The following is a 12,999-nucleotide window of genomic DNA, read 5'->3' as shown; positions in this document are numbered from 1 at the left end:
GATACCAATGGCATGTTCCCTTGGTATAAATGCTACTCCGATTAGATCCGTTAACGGATCTTTCTCCCTTTCCGCCGTGCACCACTCGGCCATGAAATCGGATGGTCATCCTGAGAAAATTTAGTTGGGCCCACTGTGAATTTACGTGATTTATCCACACCTTCCATCTGTTTTCCATCTAATTTTAGGCGTTGAGCCTAAAATTGAAGCTTGTAAAAATCTCGAGTGGACCATACTAAAGGAAACAGTGGAAATAATGATTTCCACCGTTGAAACCTTTCCAGCCCCACAGTGATGTTTATTTTTCATCCAAACTGTTCAAGGGATCAAAAAACATGGATGAAGGTAAAAAACAAATATAATCTTGATCCAAAACTCCTTTGGCCCCCAAGAATTTGATTTTAGCTTTTTATATGCTTAGGTTTTGAGATAAGGCCCTAAAATTATCTTATAAAATGGATGGACAGACTGGATAAAATATATAAATCATGGTGGACCCCACAGTTTACTTACGCAATCCGCTTCCCTTGGCCAGTACCGTTAAACTCGGCATTGCATTTTTTTATGGACGTGGATTTCTTCCTGCGCTGGGAACCCAGGCCCACTGTGATGTTTGTGAGAAATCCTCCCCTTCCATCAGTTTTTTTAGTTCATTTAAGGACATGATACCAAAAATGAACCGTATACAAAGCTCAAGTGAGCCGTACTAAAGGAAAATGCGGTTAGGGAAATTCCTACTGTTAAAATATACCTGGGTTCGACAGCGATGTTTACAATCCATCCATACCGTTAATAACTTCATTCATACTGGGATGAACTGAAATAAAAAGTATTAACATGACTCAAAACTTCTGTGGCCCACGAATATTTCAACTGTGAATGTTCAATTATCACTTTTTTGGCCCACTTGAGCTCTAGAAACTGTTCATTTTTGGCTTCAAGTCTGACTTGAACAGAAAAAACAGATGGACGGGTAGGATTTCTCACAAACATCATGGTGGGCCCCACCTGGTTCCCAGCGCAAGAACTTCTTGGAATGTCTTTTGGCAGGAAATCCACGTCCGTGCGTGGCCGAGTGCGTTCACGGCCTAAACGGAAAAACATCCGCTAACGGATCTCCTTTGGAAGAGTATTTATTGGAAGGAAACAGCCGCTTGGCATCCATCAATGACGTTTTGCCACATCACTTCAGTAGCGTTTTGGCTACTGAAGCCTTCAGTATTCAATCCGCTCCCATTTAACGTTGGATGTGAATAGGGATGGCAATCCATTTCCAAAGTGGCCTAGAATTCTAGAACCCGACCTCACAATCCATTTCCTTGTGGCTCAACCTGACCCACTCAAAACTCATTAAACCTATTGAGTTGGGCTAAACTGACCTGACCCAAAGGAGAGAGAGATTTGGACGTGGATTTCATGCGGACGCTTTTCACGGAAAGTTCTAGAGCTGGAAAGTTAGGTGGGCCCACCTTGATGTTTGTTAGAAATCCACCGAGTTCATTCATATTGTGAGCTCATTTTAGTGCATGCAACAAAAAAATATGAGTTGGAACCAAGACTCTAGTGGACTACGGGAGAGGAAAAAGTCGGGAAAGAAATGCCTACCATTGAAATCTTTTTGGGCTCCACCTTTGAAGTTTTATATGTCATTCAAACCATTTATAAAGTCATTGCCACGGGGATGATGGGGATGTGGATTTTCTGCAAAAGTCTTTATTAGGAAGTTCTTGTGCTAGAAGCCTAGGTGAGGCCACATATGTTTTTGAAAAATCCATCCCATCTATCCGTTTTGTGAGCTCATTTTAAAACATGGGGCAAAAAAATGAGCTGGATCCCGTACTCAAGTGGGTTGAAAATGTGAGAATTGAATGTCCATAGTTGAGATATTTGTGGGGCCACATAAGTTTTGAATTAGGTTAATATTTTTGTTTTCAATTCATAATAGATTTCTCACAAACATCATGGTGGCCTGTAAATAATACAAAAGTCAACTCATCCATAAGTAAATATTTGAGAAGGTGTGTTGTGCACGTAAGAGCATGTAACTAGTGGGGTTACGTCGGTGCTAAAGAATGTTCATAAGATCTTCGAATGGATAAGGATGTATTCAAAAAAAGGCCAAGCACGATCAAGTAAATGTAACCGTTAGCAATGTGAGAAAGCTCCACGAAGGCAATGGATATTCTCATGACTTCAACAAAGGGGGTCTATAAATAATATAAAAGAACACAGAAAAAATGATACATGATCAATCATTCGAAGCCGAACAAATCAATTCTAGCGCAAAGCTACTTATACAGTCACATGAGACATTTAGCTTAGCTTCTTCCATCGCTCAACAACCATGGAATTCTTAGTCTAGGATTAGTTTAGTATGTTCCTACCTTAAGCTAGATCGACTTAGTGATAGCGAGTAGCCGTAATTTCCTTCCATCTGCACTCATGTGTCGAATTTAAATGAAAATTATAACTCTAGGAATCATTCACCTATGCTCACGCGTTGTGTCGATAATAGCTTGTAATTTCAGCATTACTCAGTCTTTGCTTATTAGCATACTGCTCGACGAAACATACTGTTGTTCTCAATTAGATTGGTGATTCTGTTTGTAGTGGTAAGTCTCACTTTTTCGCATTCATCTCCATTTCATTTCCGCTCAATCAAACAATTGTTGTATTTTTGAAAATTCTTGATTTTCTAGGCAAACAAAGAACTAATTAGAAAAATATCTCCAGCCTATGTAAATTCTCGTATAGCACATTCATCAATTGACCCAATAAATGGCAATTCACACATTTGACCCTGCGCTACTTTATCTTGACACCAAGATCGATGGCTTTGGTTTTAATTGGACCCAATTAATTATGGCAAACTCACATATTTCACACGTTTACCACATCACTGAATTTTAGACCAACACTAATAATATATAGTTACCACATATATATTAAACATATCACATGCTAACATTAATAAAAGCCACGTGATTGGACATGTATTAAAAAAGTTCTGTCCGTATAGAACTTCGGTCGTGCCCTTGGTTATGCTAGCAAAATTATCCTAAAAAATAAAAGCACGTGTAGATTACATACTGACATTAGTACTACTATAAAAAGAATGCAATAGCACATTGATATTCTCAATGCAGCGACTGGCTATTGGATGGTGTTCCGCGAGCCCCACCACAATGTTTGGAAACGGATTGGCTGCTCCCCCGACACCAGCCATGGCTGATGGTCAGTGCTCTGTGGCCCCACCATGATTTATGTGTTTCATCCATGCCGTCCATCTATTTTTAAAGATCATTTTACAGTACGAGACGAAAAATGAGTTATATCCCACTATCAAATGGACCACATTACAGGAAACAGTGTTGAATGAGCGTCAATCATTAAAAACATTTTGGGGGCCATAAAAGTCTTGGATCAAGATGATTTTTTGTTTTTTCCATTCATCTGGGCTTGTATGACCTATTCAACAGATTGGATGTCAAATAAACAGTACAGTGGGCCTTAGGAGGATTTTAATGGTGGATATCCGATCACTATTGTTTTCATGTGGTGTGGACTACTTGAAATTTATATCCATCTAATATTTGGGATTAAGCCATAAAATGATCTTTAAAAATGGATGAACGGAATCGATGAACGAATGGATGAAACACATACATCATGATAGGGCCCACAGAGCACCGACCATCAGCCACAGGGCTGGTGGCAGGGGAGTAGCCAATCCGTTTCCGTTTTATAGACTCTGTTCTTCCATTTTGCCAGCACAGGAAATAATCCCCAAAAAGTATACATGTCCTGTGGGGTGGTCCACCTGAGATTAAAATCTGCTTTATATTTTGTATCATTAACCAAAATGGGCGGTCAAAATGGATGCACGGCGTGGATGTAAGGTACATGCATCAAGCGCGCTCCTGGGGACAATGGGTGCTTACGGTTGACTTACACGTGTAAAAAAGTATACATGTGCGAGACTGGAGACCCACAGCCGGCGATCCCGATTGTGTTGATGTCTGAAAACATTGGCTCATATGATCATCAGGTCGGCCCCGTTAACACAGAATTTGGACTTGATGTTAAATCTGTGGGGCCCGACGTGATGTATGTCTTATCCACACCGTCCATGCATTTTATCAGCTAATTTTAGGGTGTGATTCCAAAATTGAAGAATATCAAGAGTAAGTGGACCACACCACATGAAACAGTTTAGATTTAACGTCTACTGTTGAAAATTTCCTGGAGCTATAGAAATTTTGAATGAAGCTGATATTTATGTTTTGCCTTTAATCCAACTCCTTGTGACCTTATTAAAATGTTGGACGACCAATAAACATTACTGTAGGCCCTTGGAAGATTTCAACTGTAGATGTCATTAACCCCATTATTTCCTGAGGTGTGGTCCACTTGAGCTTTGGATGTTCTTAAATTTTTTTGTTTTTATCAACGCCCTAAAATCCGCTGGTAAAACAGATAAACGGCGTGGATGAGTCATATCACACACCATGTGATTGGCCTAAGCTCCGTGAGGCCCACCAGGATGTATATGTTTTATCCGTACTGTTCATCCCTTTTGAAAGCTCGTTTAAGGTCATGAGCGCAAAAATCATACGGATCCAAAGATGAAGTAGACCACACCACGGAAAACGATAGGATATTGAACACCTGCCCACCGTTGAGAACTTCATAGGGCCACAAGTTTTGGGTCAAGCTTGTATCTATGCTTTCCCACCTTATGAACAGATTTTATAGCAACTAAAACTTCACAGTGGGCCTTAGGAAGTTTTCAACGGCGGGGTGTGTGCGTGTTTAAAAAAAAAAAAAAAAAAGAAAGGTGTGGGGGGTATTCAATACCCCATTGTTTTCTTTAGTGTGGTCCACTTAAGCTTTGGATCTGCATTATTTTTAGGCTCATGACTAAAATGAATAGCCAAAACGGATGGATAGAATGGATAAAACAAATACATTACGGTTGCCCCCACAGAGCTTGGGCCACGATGTGCCACAAGGATATCCCAGTGGGAACCAGATTGCGTAGTGAGTTACTCACTGCACTCTGTAAGGTCCACTATAATTTATGTAATTTATCCGTTCTATCCATTAATTTTTCCAGATAATTTTATGGCTTGAGTCCAAAAATTAAGTATATACAATGTTCAAATGGACCACACCATAGGAAACAGTTGAATTGAATGTATACCATTGAAAATTTCTTGGGGGTGTAGAAGTTTTGGATCAATATTATATTTGTATTTTTGCTTCACCCATGTTTTTATAATCTTCTGAACAGGTTGATCGAGGGAAACATGAAATTTAGCAGGGGAAACATGAACATACACCCCTACACACTCACACTAGTGGAATTCACCACCTACGGATACTCGAACGCATGACTGCGTGTTGAAACTCCTAAGAGTCTACCACTCGAGCAGGGTAAACTGAAATATGAGCGGGACAAATTAGAAAAACAGCAGGGTAAATTGAAATAGAGCGGGGCAAACTAGAAAAACAGTGGGGCAAACTGTATTATGAACGTGGCAAACTAGAAAAACAGCGGGGTAAAGTGAAATATGAGCAGGGCAAACTGAAATATGAGCGGGGCAAACTAAAAAAACAGTGGGGCAAACTGAAATATGAGCGGGGCAAACTTAAGTATGAGCGGGGCAAACTAGAAAAACAGCGGAGCAAATTGAAATATGAGCGGGGCAAACTAGAAAAACAATGAGTCAAACTGAAATATGAGCGGGGCAAACTAAATTATGAGCAGGGCAAACTGTATTATAAGCGGGGCAAACTAGAAAAACAACAGGGCAAACTTAAGTATGAGTCTGAAGGAATTTTCCCTTTTTACAATTCAGGTAACGTTGCTACTTCCTTGTTATGGAGTTATCTGATCAATGGTCATCGTGTGGTGATCCAGACCCATTGATCTAATCCAGTCTACCATGGATGTGAATTTCCTTGAAAATCTCCCTGATTGGATGATAACAGCCATCCAAATATCTGTTTAAGTTTTTTAGACACGTAGTGAATTGCTGTATTTTTTTTCTTAGCCGTCTATTTGTGGGCCGCGTATTGATGACCTATTGCATTTTGATTGGGGAGGTTTTTAGAAAATTCAGATTGATAATGTAGGCCCCATAGTATCAACAACAAAGATTGGTCGACCATGGGCTCAAATGTATGGACCATGGTACAATGCATGAATGAGATAATTCCTCCCATCTGCTTGATACTAAAAAGATTAAAAATATATAAAAAATAAAAAATAAGAAGAAGAAAAAACACTATGTGATCAGAATCTTGTTGCTATTGCTGATTGATCACATACTAGTCAATTTCAAGGAAATTCACATCCATGGTAAACTGGATCAGATCAATGGGTCTGGATCACCACACGATGACCATTGATTAGATAACTCCATAACAAGGAAGTAGCATTATTACCTGAATTGTAAAAAAGAGAAATTCCTTGAGACCATACTTAAGTTTGCCCCGTTGTTTTTCTAGTTTTCTCCGCTCATATTTCAGTCTGCCCCGCTGTTTTTCTAGTTTGTCCCGCTCATAATGCAATTTGCCCCGCTGTTTTTCTAGTTTGCCCCGCTAATAATTCAGTTTGCCCTGCTCTTATTTCAGTTTGCCCTGCTGTTTTTCTAGTTTGCCCCACCGTTTTTCTAGTTTGCCCCGCTCATAATTCAGTTTGCCCCACCGTTTTTCTAGTTTGCCTCGCTCATATTTCAGTTTGCCCCGCTGTTTTTCTAGTTTGCCCTGCTCATAATGCAGTTTGCCCCGCTCATATTTCAGTTTGTCCCACTATTTTTCTAGTTTGTCCCGCTCATACTTAAGTTTGCCCCGCTGTTTTTCTAGTTTGCCCCGCTCATACTTAAGTTTGCCCCGCTGTTTTTCTAGTTTGCCCCGCTCATACTTAAGTTTACCCCGCTGTTTTTCTAGTTTGCCCTGCTCATACTTAAGTTTACCTCGATGTTTTTCTAGTTTGCCCCACTCATACTTAAGTTTGCCCCGCTGTTTTTTTAGTTTGCTCAGCTTATATTTCAGTTTGCCCCGCTGTTTTTTTAGTTTGCCCCGCTCATATTTCAGTTTGTCCCGCTGTTTTTCTAGTTTGCCCCGCTCATAATGCAGTTTGCCGCGCTGTTTTTCTAGTTTGCCCCACAATTCAGACGCTACATATTACAAAGGGCCCTTAATGACACGCGAAGGGCTACCTATATGTGTGAATGGCTACCTACGTGAAGGACTATACAAACACCAACCCGATAAGACTTAGGTTGGGCTTGGGTTGAGGTCTCAGGTTGCCCGACCCAACCCAAACCTGATCAATATATTAGTTACTTATAAATTATAATTGAGTGTGGATTGTTTGTGTAGAAGGTACACTAGTGATATCAGGTCTCATTTGTCTACGTCATTTCTAAGGACTCACGCTAACAAGATATATCGGATTTCTCTCTCCTAAATAGATTGCGTGCTATGCTACATGACTTTTTAAAGGAGTAGTCCTATATTTTAGCATGGTTTTTAAAAGAAAAAAATGAAGTTCTTTATGATGAATAATCACGTATATAATTAATAAAATCATAGATACAAAAAATAAGTCCTATATTGAAATATAATAAACTAATGTAATAACGAAAATATTAGCACGTATACACCTGACTAACCCAATCAACCCGTCGAGCCTTCTTGGGTTGGGCTTGGGTTGAGAATTCTTAACTCAAGATTGGGTTGGGTTTGGTCAAGGTTTAGGTATAGGAACCTTGGGTTGGGTTAGGGTTGAGCACCAACCCGAACCAACCCACCCGACTTTCAACCCGAACCAACCCGACCGCGAAGTGATTGAAATTGACCACGAACTGAATGAAATAGATTTTCGACCATCGACCCAATGGAATCTTGGAAAATAACTAGGTTGGTTGGCTAAATTAGCTTCTCCTACCCCAAAATCATATGTGGTAAGTTAAGTAAATCATTCTAGTTTAGGAGATATGCTTGTTAAATAAATAGACAAAGAAATAAATTAAAAGATAGAAAAATATTTTTATATACTTATATTTACATATTTACATAATTACATAATTATGTATTATAGAAAAATGTAAGAGGGAAAATGTTCTCCATGTAAAAAATAAAAATAAAAAAGAGAAAAAAGTGCATAGCACTACAGTTATGACTACGGTTATAATCCGTAGCGATAGGCCAAGCTCTGACTCGGTCGACCGGGCCGACCGCAACTCGCTGGCTATGTTTTTTTTTTTTTTTTGTTCTCTAACCCGGTCGACCGGGTCCTAACCCGGTTGATCCCAACTCGCTTGCTTCGTTTTCGTTTTTTTTTTTTTTTTCTCCTGTTGTAATCCCCATCGATTTCTGTGGGTCTCATTATGAGGTATATGTTATATCCAAACCGTCCATCTATTTGCGAACTCGTATTAAGGCTTACGGTGAAAAATAAGACAGATCTAGCTATCAAGTGGACCACACTGTAAAAGGCAGTGGGGAATTGAACGTCTACCATTGATACCCTAAACCTTTTAGGGGTTATAGAAGTTTTAGATCATTAAGAAATTTGTTTTTCCTCTTCATCCCGGTCTTTGTGACCCTATGAATGAACTTATACGGGGAGGATTTCTCACAAACATCACAATGGGCCCCAACTTCGACGGGAGAGGATTTCTAATGGTTGACGCTTATTCAACACTCTATCCTGTAATGTGGTACACTTAAGATTTGGATATACCTCATTTTTTGTCTCATACCATAAAATGATCCGGAAAAATATATGGACGGCATGGATGAAAAGCATACATCATGGTGGGGCCAGACCACTGAGGATCTGCCATTGGCGGGTGGCAGAAAAGGAGGGGTATTTTCATCCTGGAATTTGTCGTCCGTACAAGGAGGTCTAAGTGCGTATGTTAAGTTTTTATTGCTTCAAGAATATCCAATGGATAAAAGGTGGGGTCCACAGTCGTAAATTTCTCATTTCCAAATCAGCTAATTGCTTGCTTAAAATGACCCGGAATCGCAAATGCTCAGAACCTCTTGCTTTTAAATCCCTGGTTCGTGGGACTACACTACAGGCTTGCTAGTTCCACACGCGCGTATGTCCGTACACATTCACACGTGAGCACACGTGCAAATATGAAATACTTATGTAAGATCCGATCTTTCCATAAAGTTGGAAACCATGTTCAGATATTTTCCATAAAAAAATCACACAATTTCATTCCTCAGTGATCCACAACGATCAAAGTAACCGATGGTTCATTTTTTGTTAGCTATTCAATTCGTTATGGTGGGGGCCACCTGAGGTGTAAAATGACCTGATCTTTGTGTGGAAGATCTAAGAAGTATATGGTATCTGATGGGAAGCTCAGATCTCGCAAAAGTGTTCTATTGAAACACATGCGCGTGCACATCGATGCGTGCGGTTCCCCGTGCGTGTCCTTACGCAATGTCTCTAATAGAGGTGTCAATGGGCCGGGCTCTGGCCAGCCAAAAGCAATATTTTAAATAGGACCGAACGACGGCCCGGCCCGAAAAGTCCATAACTGACCGAGCCCAAACCCAGGCCCGGCCCGTTGACAGCCCTGGTCTGTATACTATCCATTACAATATATGTACAAGTGGGGCCAAGTGTCAGCGATCCAAGCTGTCAACATGGAAAGCGACTTAGCTGCGAGCCCGGATCCAGCGATACCGTGGGGCGCACCTCAATGTATAAGTCGTATATCTTTGAGGCTATTCCAAACTCAAGTGGACCACACTACTCGTGAATGACCATTAAAAACTTTTTTTTTTTTTTTTTTTTTTTTTTGAGCGACAGACTGGAAAGAAAATAAGCATTTTGGTGGACCCAGGAAATTTTAGTGGACGTTTCATGACCGTTGTTTCATATGGTGTGGTCCACCTAAGATTTAAATTTACTTCATTTTTCAGACATGTCATAAAATTATTTGGCTCAATGAATAAACAACATAGACATACAATTCATGCACCAAAGTGGGCCCCACAATTGCAGTCCCTCCCATATTGTTGACTGTAGTTACGGCTAAGTTGGGTCCGTTAATATTGAGAGCGATCCCATAAGGCTGACCAAACACCAAATTTGTTGAGGCTCGGACACGGCGCTGTTTGATTGGTACAATCCTGCATGATGTTACCACTCAGAGCTACTTTTAACAAAAACCTTTATCTTTAACAATGGCACGTGCCTCAATCAAATCATGCCGAGCCTCAACTAGCTACATGTTTCCTGACTCCAATAAGATGGGTACCGAATCAGATTCAGTGACATTCAGTGAGCCCAACTTGATTTGATTAGGCCATGCGCTAGTGCTGCTATTTCCTGTACTATGGTTTATGTGAGATTCGAAACTGTCTCAATTTTATTTTTTTTTCATGTCATTAAATGAGATTTAAATATGGATGGATGGTGTAGATGTAGTCACATACTTCACACTGGGTAGTAGGTGGGTCCCCTAATTGTGAGGCTCACATTGATGTATGTACCTTAAATACACATTGTACAACTATTTTGAAAGCTCATTTTAGAGAGTGATACTAATAATGAAGGATGCCGAAATCTTAGGTCGACAACACCACATGAAACCGTTGTTGTTGAGTTCTCATCATTAGAATTTACGGAATCAGATTCCACCCAGATGTTTATTTACCATCCAACCTATTTATAAGGTCACAAACATGTATATCAAGAGACCACACAAATAATATCTTAATCTAAAGCTTTCATGGTCTGCAAGAAACCACCACTTCTACAATATGGCTTATTCGGAAAATCGAACTTCTTTCTTATTGGATCATGTCCTAAAATGAGCTTTCAATACAGATAGATGGGTGCATGTAGTCACATAGATAACAGTAGGCCCACAATCAAGGTCGGCCCACATCGGTAGATCTAGGGTGAGACCCCCCTCCATCCACCGGGGTGGGTGAGACCCCTGGCTATGGGGATTACAGTGATGTGCGTGCCTTGAATTCATACCGTCCAACTATTTTGAAAGCTCATTTTAGGGCACGATCCCAAAAATGAAGTATGCCCAAATCTTAGGTGGACCACACCATAAAAAAAGTGCTGGTCAAACCCCTACCATTAAAAAGTTCATGAATTCTACCGGAATATTTATTTTTGACATCCAACTTGTTGATATGGTCGAACCCCTACCATTAAAAAGTTCATGAAATCACAATTTGAAATGAGTATGGCTGGCAAATTAAACTTCTTTTTAGGATTACAAGTCAAGCAGCTAAATGATGGAATCTTCATTTGTCAAACCAAGTATGCAAATGAGTTGGTGAAAAAATTTGGGCTCGATTCTGGTCGTACTTATCATACTCCTATGAGCACCACACTCAAACTCTCCAAAGATGTTAATGACAAAAGTGTGGATCAACATCTCTATCGGAGTATGATAGGAAGCCTACTATATCTCACAGCCAGTCGTCCAAATATATCTTTTAGTGTGGGAGTGTGTGCTCGGTATTAAGCAGATCCTAAGGAATCCCATCTAACGGCGGTTAAGAGAATCATCAAATACATAGCAGGAACTACTTCCTTCAGGCTATGATATCCATTTGACACATCCACCATCATTGCTGGATACTCTGACACTGATTGGGTTGGAAATTTGGATGATCGGAAATCGACTAGTGGATGATGTTTTTATATTGAAAATTGTCTGGTCTCCTGGCAAAACAAGAAGCAAAATTCAATATCATTGTCCACTGTTGAGGCTGAATATATTGTTGTAGGAAGTTGCTGTGCACAACTCCTTTGGACGAAACAAATGTTGTTGGATTATGAGATTGAGCAACCCACAATGAGTCTTTTCTGTGATAATACAAGTGCTATCAACATCTCAAAAAATCCTGTTCAACATTCTCGGACTAAGCATATTGACATTCGTCATCATTTTATTTGGGAACTTGTTAAAGATAAGATTATCATGTTGGATTATGTGACTACTGAAAAGCAACTTGCCGATATATTAACAAAACCTCTTGACACAAACAGGTTTAGTGATCTTCAAAAATCAATTGGAGTATGTACTCATTGATGATATCTCAGTAAAAATATTTCACATAGGAAAATCTTCAAACTGAGATATCCATGGTTAATTATCTGCAAAAAATTTAAACCTCATGAATTAACCATGTTGGCTTTGGAAACAAAAATGTCAAATCTTCACATTATCGATGATATCTAGATGGTTTCGATATCATCGAGATTTAAATATCGATGATATCGAAATATACTATCAATGCAATCGAAGGGTCTCGGGAATGCAGTGTTATAACTACCGGTCCTTCCGAACGGTTGGACTGCCTCAGTTTCCATTGGATATTTGCATCTTCCCAACGGTCATCGGCACAGTCTTTGATGTCATTACGAGTCTGATTTCGATGCCATCGATGAGGGATTGATATCATCGACGACTCTGCTATAATAGACAAGCGTACATTCGATTTCAATCAACACATTCATTCTCTTCTCTGGGTGTTTCTTCTTACCTTTACCTATCTATTTGGACTCTTCTCACCGACAAACCATGGTCAAAGGCGAAGGTAAGTCTCTTCCTCAATCTTCAAAATAAAAAAACAAGCAACCGGAATCTAGTAAGTATCATCTTACTTCGGTGGAAGGAAGTCCAGCCACTGTAGTTGAACGCCTTGTCCTTAGCAGTGCCATTGAGCCATTTGGCGTGGATCTTCTCTTAGAGGTGATAGGATGGCAAAATATCCTAAATCTTAGTGGATCTTATCAACTAGGTTTGATTCATGACTTCTTCAATAGCTGGCATATCATTCGTGATGATCCTCCTTATATTCGAATCGAACTTGTGCTTCACTCTAAACTCATCACTCCCATCACTCTTGCATTTCTTCTAAATCTCGGAGTCACTCAAATCCCAGTGACAAATCGGAATCTAAATGGTCTGGGTGTTTGGGGGGAGATAACTC

This window comes from Magnolia sinica, unplaced genomic scaffold (genome assembly GCF_029962835.1).
Source record: "Magnolia sinica isolate HGM2019 unplaced genomic scaffold, MsV1 ctg301, whole genome shotgun sequence".
NCBI lineage: Eukaryota > Viridiplantae > Streptophyta > Magnoliopsida > Magnoliales > Magnoliaceae > Magnolia > Magnolia sinica.
Note: the sequence above shows the minus strand (reverse complement) of the source record.